Raw genomic sequence first — 15,392 nt, 5'->3', positions numbered from 1 at the left:
GAAATCTGTTATAACGACACCGAAGGGACCGCCAATCAACAGTCGTTACAGCCGAAAGTCGCTCAAACCGGTTTTGTTTTATTGCTAAGAATGCCATGTCTGTATGTTTTAGACAACATACTTACATGGTTAATTAACAGATTTAAGTTAAAACTTCAAAAAAGTAACTCAAATAAGTACTGTATTATTTTACAGTACAGTATTTGTGGAGTGGAACTGCGAGGAATTTCATTGATCGACACATTATTTGTGTAGGAAAAGACTAGGTAAACAGATCGGGAATCTGCCACCTGGGCGACTGCCCTAAGTGCATATCAGTATTGATTGATTTATTATTTGTTGTTTGCTACTTAAACCATCTAAGTAAAGATTCTTTAATATCTTTATGTTCAGATATTCTGAAATGCTTGGGTTTTTTTTATTATTTTTTTTTTTTAAGAATTTTCTTCCAAAAGAGACTGTATATTCTCTCTGGCCTTCCAAATTGTAGAAGTCATTCAGTATGATGCAATTCATTCGCGATGCTGACATTCCCCCCCCCCCCCTTTTTTTCTAGTCGCCATATTGTGTGTGCCTCTTCTTCAATTTTCATTTACTTTTGAGACATCTTCACAGCGATGCTTGCCTTGACTTTAACAACGGACTGATTTGCAATCTTCTATAATAAGCGCTACATTGTTGTCAGCAATCCCCAAATACTTAATAAACAAAAATCAACGTTGGACGTTATAGCCGATATCTCTCCGAAAATGTGATTTTAAAATACGTCGTTTTATATATGTCTTAAGAAGCGACGTGGTACTAAACGATTTTTTAAATACAGTGTTTATATAGGATTTGTAGGGGACCGTTATATGCAATACGTCGTTAAAAGCGATGCCGCAATAAACGGTTTTGACTGTAGTTACGTTATTCTTTTGTAAGTTTTATTTTTGACAGTCATAACAAATATGTTCTTGAGAATTATATTTAGCCGGGCTGAGTGGCTCAGACGGTTAAGGCGCTGGCCTTCTGATCCCAACTTGGCAGGTTCGATCCTGGCTCAGTCCGGTGGTATTTGAAGGTGCTCAAATACGTCAGTCTCGTGTCGGTAGATTTACTGGCACGTAAAAACTCCTGCGGGACTAAATTCCGGCACCTCGGCGTCTCCGAAAACCGTAAAAGAGTAGTTAGTGGGACGTAAAACAAATAACATTGTTATAATTATATTTAGGTAATATGTACCCATGCCTTTGCTGGCGAGACCTAGTGTTAACAGTGCACTATGTCTTCTGATTGGGCCGATGACCTTCGATGTTAGGCCCCTTAAAACAACAAGCATCATCAGCATGTCTTCTAGTAAGGGCTAGAGCAATTTTGTTACTTTCATTGATCTGTCTGTCTTATCCTTGTCTTTGACAATATGAACGCGACTGAGGTATGAGCCAGTCCCTGCTATGAATTGTGTGAAAATGTTGCTTATAGGGTCGGTTGGTGCATGCATTTCAGTGGGCTCGGTGAGGAAAGCCGCGAGAAACTACCTTATTCCTCCCTAGTACGTCTCTTCAGTAATGCCCAGGCCATCTATGACAGATAATGGTTGAGCTGTTGGGGATCCAACCAGCCTTCGGGCTGAGGACTGTACGTACGTACGTACATACATACATACATACATACATAAAATATGTTCCCTGAATGACATAAAACTAGTACTCGAAACTCATCCCGATGTAATATTGTTGTATTACAGTGTGTTTTTAATGTATAAAATACAAAATTACTAATGATATGGCACGGCTAACTGGCCTGTATATAGAAAACACTCAGCAAAGCATACTTTTTATGTCTAATTCAAACTCTCAATTTTCAAGTACAGTACATTATTATCCTCAGAACAGTTGGGCGTCTTCCCCAATCTACTCGATGTTTAAAGCTTTCTTTGAGATTGCAGGAAGCTTTTCTAACCAGTGGGAGCAAGTCCACGTGTCGAATGATTAGCGAAGTTCGTGTGCAGACACTGAACGGTTGAGTAAGACTGTTCTCAAAACATTCCACATAATTTCGTGAAACCCTTAACATGGCACCGTGGAACGCCGGTTGCGATTGACTGCCGTCGAGCTTCAGTAACTGTAAAGTTTATGTCTTGAGTTCTCATTACTGATTGGTGATTACAGACCTAAACGCTGCGCTTTTAAGATTTATTTGTAACTGAGCAAATTCTTGTACCAAAAAAAAAAAAAAAAAAAAAAAGAATGAAATGGCGTATGGCTGTTAGTGCCGGGAGTGTCCGAAAACATGTTCGGCTCGCCAGGTGCAGGTCTTTTGATTTAACGCCCGTAGACGACCAGCGCGTCATGATGAGGATGAAATGATGATGAAGACGACACATACACCCAGCCCCCGTGCCAGGGAAATTAATCAACGATGGTTAAAATTCCAGGCTTTGCCGGGAATCGAACCCGGGACCCCTGTGAAGAAAGGCCAGCGCGCTAACCATTTAGCCATGGAGCCGGACCTTGTACCAAAGAATCAGCATCACACTTTGTATATCACGCCCCGTGTTATAGTCTTTGGAAACAAAATATTTGTCTTAGCCGATTCGAGTCCCGTTTGTTCAAAATATTTCACCATCAGAATGTCGGCCGGTAGGGTAGGAGTGGTGGTGATATCCAACTCACTAGATTGCGTGCCAATATACAGTTTACATTTGAGAGGTAACTTAAAATTGTCCTTATAAACTCATTATATATTTATGTAGGCTACTAGGAACACTAAGAGATGCGAACTCACATGAAACTGAATACAGAAGGGTGTAAAAATATTACATTCTTCTTGTTCTTCGACCGTTTTTCCCACATCTATGGGGTCGCGGGTGCGAACTGTGCCGCACATGTGGATCTGGCCCGGTGTTCCGACCGGATGCCCTTCCTGACGCCAACCCTGTATGGAGGGGTGTAATCATTATTGCATGTTTCTGTGGTGGTTGGTAGTGTAGTGTGTTGTCTGAATATGAAGAGGAAAGTGTTGGGACAAACACATACACCCAGTCCCCGAGCCAGAAGAATTAATCAGACGCGATTAAAATCCCCTACCCGGCCGGGTATGGAACCCGGGACCCTCTGGACCAAAGGCCAGCATGCTAACCATTTAGCCATGGAGCCGGACGGTGTAAAGGATTACATAATATAAAATAAAAGCTGGAGAGGAGGTGAAGGACGTTTAAGAATACTTCATGTACACAGCAGAAACTCCATTTGTATCTATTCATAAGTCTTCATTATAGATCATGCCTTTCAGCGTTCAGTCTGCAAGCCCCTGTGAATTAACTACGCACTACCACAATTCTCAATTCGCAATTATAGCTCGGATGGTTGAGCGCTGGCTATCTGAACCCAACTTGGCAGCGGTTCGATTCCTGGTTCAGTCGGGTGGTATTTGAAGGTACTCAAATACATCAACCTCGTGTCAGTAGATTTATTGGCACGTAAAATCTCCTGCGGGACAACATTTCGGCACCTCAGCGTCTCCGTAACCCATAATAATTTACTTAGTGGGGCGTAAAACAATTATTATTAGTAGTAGTAGTAGTAGTAGTAGTAGTAGTATTCGCAACTAGCTCCGTGACGTCATTTAGCTCCACACCTCTTATTATACAAACTTTAAAAACTGAGTGTAAGCTTACTGTAAATAGTTTCATATACCAATTTGACGGTTAACTAATATTAGAATGAACGCCCTTGAGTCTGAGAATGATTGCTTGGCAGTTGACATTTGTAACTCCCCCTGCGGTTAGGATCGCGCAGCTGTGAGTTTGCATTTGGGAGACAGTGGGTTCGAACCCCACTGACGGCAGCCTCGAAGATGGTTTTCTGTGGTTTCCCAATTTCACACCAGGCCGCTTTCTTTCCACTCCTAGCCCTTTGCTATCCCATCGTCGCTGTAAGACTTATCTGTGTCGGTGCAACGTAAAAGCAAATTGTGCAGCTCCCCTTTCCTACCCTTCATATACTACAGTGTGCAGGTTTTTGTCATTTTTGTGATTTTTTAAAATCTCTCACTTGTCACTTCAGTGTTCTAAAAAAATTTTTGCCTTACGTGTGATTTTATAGTTTTTAAACTGACTACCCATCCAACTGATTTAAAAATATTCCCCTGTGAGGCTCCACATCTAATAATTTTATCTTAGTTTTATCTATATTTCCGCTAATGTGATTAGCCTAACTGAACTACCATGGAGGAAATGTTTCATATCTGTAAAAAAAAAAAAAAAATAATAATAATGCTTAGTTGTACTGGTCAGTTTCACTTTCTGTACCAAAATATGTCAGAGTCTAATTCATAGGGCATATTCCAATGAATGGACTTCCATTGTTTTTTGTGATAAGAATAGACTTTATCAGAAAGGCTAGTATATGATCCATGTTTTTAGTATTGTAGGGAGTGGAAGAGCAAGTAATAACTTGAGAGAGATAATAATGCTGGCGTATTGTCACGCTCGTCAACTATTCGTGTCTTCACATTGTTGTCTTTGTCAATGATTATTAACTACGCAGTAGATTCTTGCCGGTATTACTCATGGGATAGAAGACTCGGGATTGTGTCCAGAACTGAACTGTAATATAACTGCAACTCTAATTACTGTAGACCAAGCCTGATGGTGAGTAGTGAATATGAACAATAAATTATTCACTTCATAGAACAACCAACTCGGAGTAGCAAGGTAAAGTGAGGATATGCGAATGCTCTCGCTGTCAGATGTTCTTTCCCTTTCAGGTTATTGTAGTAGAATAGAATCCTCCTTTCCCTTCGTTCCGGATCATCAGAAACTGAGGAGACAATTTTGTATAACCCAGCTTGTTTTGATACATGCATTTAAGTTCGCTTATAACTGCATCAAACACTGTAATTATATCTAAGAAGTGATTGCTAATTTCCTAGAATTCTAGTATTATGATTATTTTGGTTTTGAATTCCGATATGCTGATATGTTTCTCAATATCTCACATTTTTATAGTTTATCTCGTTAAAACTAAAGAGGAGTGCGAGTTACTGTTTGTTACCTGGAACAGAAAATTGCCTTCTTACCCATAGTTTTACTAGCTATAACTTTTTAATCACTCAATTTTTCCGCCATCATTACATGTCCTCCACTCGAGTCTAGGTTAGATACGTTCCAGACTTGTTTTAACACAGCGAATTCGTGTTTCATCCTGTTTTAGGTAGCTTTTGTTCTGTCAGTTAATTTTTATACGGGTAAATCTGTATTTCCTGCTTACTGTGCATCTGTAGTTCTATATCAAATTAATTTCTAATTGAGTCAACACACTTCGGAAATGTGTGCTATAGCTTTTTTTCCTGACTCCATACAAATGTGCTTCACGGGTTCGACTCCTGTTAGGAGCTTGAAACACATGAACTTCATGCGCTTTGAAACTGTAGCCTGTCTGTTTTTGTGGAAGGTTCTAAGACTGATTTTCCTGAAGTAAGCGATTGCCTCTGACAGCGACTCAACCACAGAGCTGAAAATGGGAGGGATTCGATTCTTCGAATGAAGGTAAAGGTCACCGTGAGAGTGAAAATGAGACTCCTCGAAGGCGTCACAAACATAACGCTATCGGAGTCAGAAGAGAACAAAAGTTCATGAGGGAGGTTGGATTATTTTATTTTTTTGATGAATACAATATTATATACAATATGTACAAATACCATCTCAAGTTTATAACAAAATTTCCATATCAAAAGTTGAGAGCCAGGAAAGAGCTTCGCTTGAGACAGTGTAAGCCCTCTGTAGAGCCTCTATAAGCACGCAAAGAACACTCAAATGCAATTTGATCCACTGTCTGCTCCTCTTCCCGGCAGTCACACTGCGGTGATGTTTTCCATCCCCATTTGAAAAGAGTGGATAGAAAATATGAAAGCAAGGACCTGGCACAAGCGAGTGGAAACTGCCAGATTCAGATAGGAACACCGCTGTCGCCAACCCACGCTCCTGAACTGTCTCTTTTTGGTGTTTATAGTAAACCCTGGAAAAGATAAACTCTAAAGGCAGCATTTTCTCTGTTCAGCTTCCCCGTTCTGTCGTGCCACTCTTCAGAATTTCGTGTTGCACTTAGGCTTTTCTTACTTCACTATAAATACATTAATGAAGTTGATTAAATTTACTTTTTAACTTTCAGAAACAATTGGAGCGGTTTTTGTATTCACTATTTCTCGTGATCTTGTCCAGTGACGACGCAGCGTGAAAAAATTCTGGCACAGCTATTCCCGAGCAAAAAAAAAAAAAAAAAAAAAAAAAAAAAACACTGATAATTCAAGTGTCTTGGTGTCTTGTATTTTGAGAGTGGTTGGTGGTGGTGGTGGTGGTGTCGTGCATCATACATTACCCTAGTGTGTATAGTACGCAAAGAAAACAAAAACGATTAAGTATCAGAGTTAAAAAGCAATGTAAAATTGTGTTAAAGTTGTTTATAGACTCGTTTTAATTTTACATCCAGACCAGTCAGATATAGCATTCATTCATTCCAATATTATCTAAATTGTCAGTAGCGTAGCTCGTTCTTCCAGCGTCAAGCGTAATGTTGTGAAGGAGATTTAAAAATAACTTCAGATTATCACTGAGTGTTAAAAGTTTAAATAATTTGATACCTGATGGAATTTAGCTCTATATTTTAGAATTATGTTGGGAATCAATTGTGTTAGGCCCCGTAAAAGCAACAATGATGATTATGTTAAAGTACAGATAAACGTCTGAACGTTTTTTAGATTACCTCTCAACTAAAGTTTTGTTCGTATAAAGACATTAAAAAATCTGCTAGCAAAGGAAAGTCATCTCCGTACAGGCCATGAAGGCCCTGGGAGGGGTGGACCTCAGCATTTTGGGAGGTAGAGTGGTTAGCTCTACGCCCGGCCGCCTTTGCTCCCAGGAATTAACCTGGTTCTCATTTTTGGTGTAGGCTGAGTGAACTTCAGGGCCACATGTACCCCCAGAAGTGGAAATCTCATTTCTTAAATTTTACGATTTCCTGTTGGGGAATCGAACCCACGTCCTTCCAGGTGAACCGAGCACGCATTTACCGCAAAAAAAAAATCTGTTTACTGTAGGAAAGTTACTTGGCTCCTATGTATAGGCTACGTAGGCCTAGAGGACGTGAACCATTTCTCAGGCTCTACGTAAATACATCAGTGTCCTCTTCCATGACATTGCGAGTTCTGTTCTTGTAAAGACTGATTCACCTGTTGTCATCTTAGTCCATGACGCTATATCCTCTTGCCAAATATTTGCAAGCTCTTTCCACATTCTCTATTAAAATGCCTTTATTGTTATAAACTTACATATTTATATATTTTCCGTCTTACCTGACCTCTTTCTCTATTACTTCGGGTCAGTTGTAATGTGGATTAAGCTTAGTTTTACGCCCGAATGACCTTCCTGACGCCAGTCTAATCTGGAGGGATGTATTCACTGCTGCGTATTTCTGTGATGGTTGGTGGTATGGTGTGTTATATGTAAATACGTATAATGATGAACACGAACATCCAGCCACCGAGCTAGAGGAATTAACCGAAAACGCGGCTAAAATCCCCGACCCGGCCAGGAATCGAACCCAGGACCCTATGGCGAGAAGATCAATGTGCAGTCCATTCAGACAAGCAGCCGGGCTCTTTCTATATTTTGTATGTTGTATAAAGTATTTTTTACAGTGGTACATTTATAGACGTAGACTCTGGCTGACTGTGTAGCTTAGTTTGAGGAGACTCTCGTGTGACAAAGGTTGCGGGATCGAATCCCCATTTAATGGTGTCGTTAGATTTACTGCCATCTTGAACTCCTCTAAGGACAATCCTCAGGAGATAGTCATTAAATGAATTGGCTTCGCAGTTTGGGCCACATAGCTGTCAGTTTGCATTCGGGAGATAGTTGGGTTCGAACCCCACTGTTGGCTGCCCTGAAGATGGTTTTCCGCGATTTCCCATTTGCGCACCAGGCAAATGCTGGGGCTGTACCTTAATGAAAGCCATAGTCGCTTCCTTTCCAGTCCTAGACCTGTCCTATGCCATCATTGCCATAAGAGTTGTATGTCGGTGCGTCGTAAAACTGATAAGGTGACAAATACATCAACTTCCTGTCGTACTGTATGGCATTGTTTCCCAAACTTTTCTGTTTCGAGGAAACCTGAAAATATTCAACTAGACCTTGGGGAATCCTGGCTGCCTGGCACATATTATAACCTAGGCAAAGCAAAGCAAAGTCATCTCCATACAGGCCATGAAGGCCCTTGGAGGGGTGGAAGGTAAAGGCTTTCACCATTCGTAACCTCGGCACGTGATTGGGTAGAGTGGTTAGCTCTACGCCCGGCCGCCTTTGACCCCAGGAATTAACCTGGTACTCATTTTTGGTGTAGGTTGAGTGAACCTCAGGGCCATGTGCACCTTCGGAAGTGGAAATTTCGTTTCTTAAATTTTATGATTTCCTGACGGGGTTTCGAACTGCGAGCACGCCTTTACCGCCTCGGCCAGGCTGTCCCTATTATAACCTAGGACAAAAATAAAACAGTGTGTACGGTGGACGAGGCAAATTGTAACTCGTATAATTTCAGTACAATGTTATAACAGTAGGTATTTAACACTTTAAAACTTAGAAAAACTATAAACTCAATACGTATTCTTACATTTAAACGAAAGCATTTCAAATAGAGATTTATATTAATAGGCCTACTGTCTATGCAAAGCATTTTTTTAAAGGTTTACTCTCAGTTGAAAAGATTAACAGTTCTTCAAATGATTATCCTGTTCAGTCCTACAGTTCAATGTTTTGCCTTTTGGAGCACAATAATTTTATTCTTGACCAGAATTGTGATAAGCAGACACGAAGTTCTTCGGACTATAGCCTACTTCGTTTGGTTTTAATGCTCGTCAGTCACGAAAACACTTGTAATAAAACACCGAGAATTGGAGTGAAATGTTTAACATTTACTGCAAGATTGAAGGAACATTTTGTTTCAGCGATGGCAGAAGTCCATACGCTGAATCATCAGCAGAGTTCGTGGGCAGTCCACTACAGAAAGAGAACGGTTAGCCTACGGCAGTTCTTGAAATTTTGCGATGCAATTTCGCGGAACCTGTCAATATTGGGTTACGGGGAAGTCTGGTTGGGAATCGCTCTTGTAGAAGAATGAGGCGATGGAGGTAAAGACCAACAGTTAAGCTGAAATGGGTCCAAGCTTACCGACTGTTAATATAAATTTGCTCTCAAATAGTATAGTATAGTTTCTGCTTAATTTAGCCAGTTTTATTACGTTTTTTTAATGCTATTTGTTCGGGGCGTCGACCTGCGTGTAATTGGAATGGCGGTAGTGTGGAATGTTGTGTGTGAGGAAAGGAAGATCAAGGACGTCACAAACGCCCAATCCCCAGGCCAGAGATATTAATCATTACAATTAAAAACCCTGACCCGGACGGAAATCGAACCCGGGGCCGCCGGGTGACAGGCGGACGCGTTGCCCCCTGCACCCCGGAACCGGACTAGTTTTACGTTAGTACTAATTGGAAATCTGATACTCGTGAATACGCTGTGCTGATGAGGGCGTTCGAAGATTTGCATAGTATCCCGTATCGGTCGTAAGAGTATTTTGCAAGGAGAACCTTTCAGCTTGGGAGCATGAGTTGGCCATCACGGGGCCCCTATCTTAGTCTAACAGTGTTTCCACTGCCAACTTTCCTATCAGATTTCCCTTGCTCAACTCTTGTTCTCTTCCAACCCGACGGTAACAGTTTTGCGATGCCTAAGGAGACTTCTTCCGTTACCCTCATTTTTCGATGGATCGGGGATTTTCCACTTCTCCCTCTGATTAATGTTATTAGAGGGTTGTTACCTAGAACAATAACTATAACCACCAATCAGTCCTGAATGTAAGCACATGTCGTGTTGTAAAGATACTGGACTAATTGTTCTGTCTCTTGTACTAAACTGTTAAATTTTGTTGTTAACATCTACACCCTGTTAACTTTCTTCTTTCGACTCTTGCCTTGAAATAAGAAATAGTTTCCACTCCAACGCAGTGTCTCCCTGTCCTTAGCCATATCCCTTCACCTTATTCGCGGTGATGCAACACTCTGAGACACTCTCAAGATACAGACCAACAAACGATTACCTATTCATGGCGACGCTAATTTTCTACATTTGCACCAGTTAAACTTAAGACATCCACATATTTTTATGGCGGAATATCTTGTAACTAACAAATTCGGCCTGGCTGAGAGAAGGTCTCGTGAATGGAAATGGTTTATACCTCCAGAGTGTTTAGAAATGCCATGGGTAACCGAGAAGGTGCCTGGGGTTGTTCAGCCTAGAACGATCTGGTCACAACTGAATCGAAATCGGACCAATTACGGTGTATGTAGGCATCGTCTGTACAAGTAGAGAAAAAGACCTTCACCACGTTGCGACTCTGGTGTTGAAAGGCAGACTGTCAGGCACGCGGTTCAATAATAATAATAATAATAATAATAATAATAATAATAATAATAATAATAATAATAATAATAATTTTCTTTTACGTCCCGCAACTACTTTTTAGTGTTTTCGAAGACGCCGAGGTGCCGGAATTCTTTTACGTGCCAGTAAATCTACCGACACGAGGCTGACGTATTTGAGCACCTTCAAATACCATCGGGCTGAGCCAGGATCGAACCTACCAAGTTGGGATCAGAAGGCCAGCGCCTTAAACCTCTGAGCTACTCAGCCCACTGGTTCAAGAATACCTTCGAAGATCTTACAAAAGCGAATTACGAGACTTTTTACTCTGGGACACCACTGGCACTTCATTATATCTGTAATCTCGATGCACTGTGTGTTCTTCCCAGGACCCTTTTAATGGGCGCATCCCTTGCCGCTTTTACAGGCCGCCCGGCTAACATAACCTAGATATGTGCTAATTACATAGTTGAGTCATTGGGTGCTCCAAATCAAAATGTAAATGTAATATGTAAAACTGTTTATTTAAATGAAAAATCTTTATAGTGAGCATGATTCCATCAATTACATCGGAGTTTAAATGTTTATCTTGTATGTGTTGTACGCGAGCAGTGTCTGGATTAACGTGGAATCGCATGCGAGCACTCTATTCCGCATGACGTCACAAATCCGTATGACACTGCACAGCAACAGAGTGGTAAGCCCCAGTGTTACATGATTATGAACGAGCAGTAGATCACTAGACTTCCAAAATACTCCGTTATGTCTTGTTCGTGATAACACTAAGAGTTAAATTTTGCAATTAATGTTTACCTGTCTGATGTTATTGTTAATGCCCTTAGGGGGAATACATTGCAATTTTATCACATTCGTTTTTTACGGAGTATTCGCCGTCGGCTACTCATTCCTGTCACCCGGCTAACGAAAATTTCTGGGGAGAACACTGACAATTATAAATCATTTCCATTTATGCCCTTCTAGTTCCGTATCCGATATCGGGCGTTGGCGATCATTCTGGCTATCTTAGTTTTGTTGGTGGCTGCGCGGAATAGCGAAATATTTATGTAACCGAACCACAGTCGCAGGTCCTTCAGCCAAGATGTGCGGGGTCTCCCAGGACCTCTCCTCCTCCTCGATCTTTCCTTGTATAATTATTTGGAAGAGTGTGTAAGTTTCCTGGTGCCTCGTGATATGGCCAAAGCAGAAGAGCTTCTTGACCTTAACAGCCCTGTACAGTTCTTTTTCTTTACACTTCTTACGATAAATAAACAAGAGTTTCATCTTATGGCGGAAGTTCGTTGGGAATTACGTGATCTTATTACTCTCCAGTAAACACATTATCTTTCAGGCTTTGTGTTCCGTTGTATTCAAGCGATGATTCAACTTGTCACTTTGGGTTCCCCGATCAATAAAAATGTAAATATTATACAATGTAACTGGGCTGTTTTCAAGGAGAGACGTGGGCTAAGAAAGCCTTCTTGGATTTCCCTTAACTGGAGCGTTCTCTATTTCTTCGTGGCATTCTTCTTCGGCTCTGGGTATGTCCCATAAATGCAGTTCTTGATACAGCGACCATTGTAGCCCTTTGCGAACTGAATTTTCCTCGACGCCTTTTTACAGGACACTAAACAAGCACCATCCTTAAATAAAGTATTTTCTTAATTCTTACTTCCGTTTTTGACATGTCAGTGACTGCGTACAAAATGTTATAACATGGCCATTGTTTATTTAAACTAATGATGAGGATATGTTACAAAGAAGGTAACTTACATCCAACATATGTGTGTTTTTAACTAATTATCACCTGTTCGCTTATAAAATAAAGAATGTTAGAATGTTAGTACCGGTAATGCCCCGCCTGATGTACGCCCAAGCTAGGCTTTTGTAAATAGTTCATTATTCTTTCACTTAAAGTCACTGTCTAAAAGTAGTTGAAGTTTCAGAAAAATGTACAGAAAAGACACTGGATTTGAAAGGGTTAGACTCTTTCAGGGCTCACAGCGATATAGGGCGCTCAATGGTAAGTTACGGAAGCCAATAGCAGTAGCGTAGCCAGGATCGGCCGATTGGGGGTGGGGGGCGGGGTTGTAGTTACATAATTATGGTAGAAAACAATGGGCGTGGATGAATGACTTGTCATATAAGGACGCTGTTAAAAGTAAATTAGAGATCTATTGGCTCTACAGTTGTCTTTGAATGTTTATTTTATTACTTGTCAGTTCGTATTTATTTTCTTTTTGTAAAAATTCTATAGAAGAGGGTGTTCTAACCCACACTAACACCCCTCCCCCCTGGCTATGCTCTTGATAGAAGCTAAAGTCAAGAGTTTCGAACGCGAACCACCAAAGACTTTCGATAGATATCCTGGACGTGGATCACTCTGTGTTTTCTACCCTCAAAGCACACAAGTGTTGGGTGTAGAATGTTACTTCAAGTCGTGGGGAATAATTAAAATGGTGATTTATTCAGGAGCCTCGGGAATCCGTGGTTTTGAAGCCTGGTGCAGATCTTTCGAGCTGACTTCGTATAGGCGACCTGCGCGTCTATGAGAATAGAGACCTGCCTGTGATGAATTCTAATGATGAAATGTGAAATGTCGTATGGCTTTTATTGCCGGGAGATTCCAGGACGGGTTCGGCTCGCCAGGTGCAGGTCTTTTTGATTGACTCCCGTAGGCGACCCGCGCGTCGTGATGATGAAATGATGATGAAGACAACACATACACCCAGCCCCCATGCCAGGGAAATTAACCAATGATGGTTAAAATTTCAGACCCTGCCGGAAATCGAACCCGGGACCCCTGTGACCAAAGGCCAGCACGCTAACCATTTAGCCATGGAGCCGGACACCTACTTCTCTAACATTATTAAACGATCATATGGTTGGCGGAAGAGAGAGACAATAAGTTGGTCACTCCTTCCGACATCACCGGGGCAAAGTGTTAATCGTTAGTCCTGTAATAAAAAGGTAGCTGGTTCGATTCTGAGGTACCTGGTATTTGTAACCCTGTGGGCGGGGGCTGTAGAATACAACCACGGTATCCCTTGCCTGGCACAAGAGGCGACTGAAAGAGGAACCCAGGGTCTCTCAACTTGGAAGCATGGTTTGGCGACCACGAGTACCCTAGCTGAGTCTGGCATAGTTTCCACTTGTGCCAGTGTACCCACTTCCATATTTCCTATCCGACCTTGTTTGGTCAGTTCGTATCTTCCGACCACGATGGTGTTATGTTCGTTAGGCCTAGATAATCTTTTCATTTACACGTCCTTCGTGGCCCGTCCTTGTGTTTTGCCAATACTTTAATTCTTCGAAAAGTTGGACTACTACTACTTTCCCTCTGATTAGTGTTGAGAGGATGGTTGCACAAGAACCACTTCAGGTCTGTGACCCGATAGCTGAGGCCATACATGATTATTATTACCCTGATATTTGGCGATGTTTAATTCCATAACTGCACCTCGGTGGCCTCGCGTACATTAAGAACTCCTGAGGGGGAAAATTTCTGGCCCTCGGCTTCTGTTACATCGTTAACGGTTACAACAAAGGATGAACACAACATCACAGGGTCATCACTAATTTCTTTTCTTTAGCGAAACGTGAAAAGAACTTAGGTGATCGATCGGTTTCTTAGATTTCACAGTCGTCTAGCCCAATCAGCGCCACTTCGTTAATTGACGAGTGCCTGGACAGAAGAATCATTCTGGCCGCTCCGACAGACAGAACAACCGCACGGGCAATCAGAACCACTGTGGTCCTCCACGTGTCTCCACAAACAATGAACAGCCCATTGTTGGAGGTAGGTTTACGTTCTCGTTTCCTCTGATAGGCGCTCCTCGCCGTGAACGTCTCCGATGGTGGCGGGAGATGGTGCGCTGGAGAGGCGAATGGAGAGCAGTGGTGTTTAGTGACGGGAATCGTTTCTGTCTTGGACAAAATGATGACTATGTTCGCGTTCGCAGTCGTGCGGATGATAAGAACAATCCATCTTGTACTCGCTGGGATTATTATTTCGGGAGCCATAAGCTACACAGTCATATCCAGTATTCGTTCAGGGCATTCGTGATGTCGACCTGTTCTCAGATCATATCTCGAAACACTTCAGAAAACAATATTTTATCTTGGTAACGCGTGTCGTCGTGTCGCTAGGGCAACACAGCGTGCTCTGCAGGAGGTTCACGTACTACCTTTGCCCGCTAGGTCTCCAGTCTTCAACCCCATCGATCATGTACTGAATTGGGCACGATGGGACGGCGCTTGCGTCCAGCCCAGCCCCGTTAAGGACCATCAGCAGCGTGAGATTCCGTACCCCAGCGACACACTCAGCATTTGTACGGCAGGTTACATGCCAGAACCGCTGAATACGTTAATGTGGGTGTATTAAACTTCTTATTAAGGTGTCTGCTGCATGTGTTGCATGTAATGTTCTGGATGTCCAATGGACTTGTTTTCATCACTTCCACGTAGCATCACATTCTTGTGTGTCGACTTTGGGTCAGATAGGTGTATTCCTTAGGTAAAGTACCTATAGATGACACCGTTCAGAGAAAAAAGTGGCCAAATGAGAACTGTGCTTACACATAATGCTATTTTATTGAACAAGAAACTAGCTTAAGTACACTGGGTTTAGTTTTCCATTTTCTTCATTCGACTATTGATAATTACATTTATCCTCACGGTTAGTATTAGTCCCTATAGGTGACACCCCTCAAGTCAAGATTCCCAATAGATGACATGCGTCTTGGCCCAATATATGACATGATTTAAACCACACAAAAACATTTAATCTAGATCAGTGTTACAAGGATGAACTTTCCTAATAGTGCTAGTCAAGGCAAACAGTTGCTAATACTTAAACAATATAAAAAGTCAGTCTCAAAATTAAATTTATGAAATCAGGGCGATGGAATCAGTCTTCAAATTTAAAAAGCCGTGAGATCAG

The 15,392-nt window shown here is 41.7% G+C and overlaps 1 protein-coding gene across 5 annotated transcripts in view; it reads left to right on the top strand.

The window, feature by feature from the left end:
• LOC136878832 (caspase-1) overlaps positions 1–15,392 on the top strand; it is a 513,173-nt gene that overhangs the window by 434,342 nt on the left and 63,439 nt on the right. The window lies entirely within an intron of this gene.

The sequence above is a fragment of the Anabrus simplex genome, chromosome 8 (genome assembly GCF_040414725.1).
Source record: "Anabrus simplex isolate iqAnaSimp1 chromosome 8, ASM4041472v1, whole genome shotgun sequence".
NCBI lineage: Eukaryota > Metazoa > Arthropoda > Insecta > Orthoptera > Tettigoniidae > Anabrus > Anabrus simplex.
Note: the sequence above shows the minus strand (reverse complement) of the source record. Positions and strands in the feature narration are given on the sequence as shown.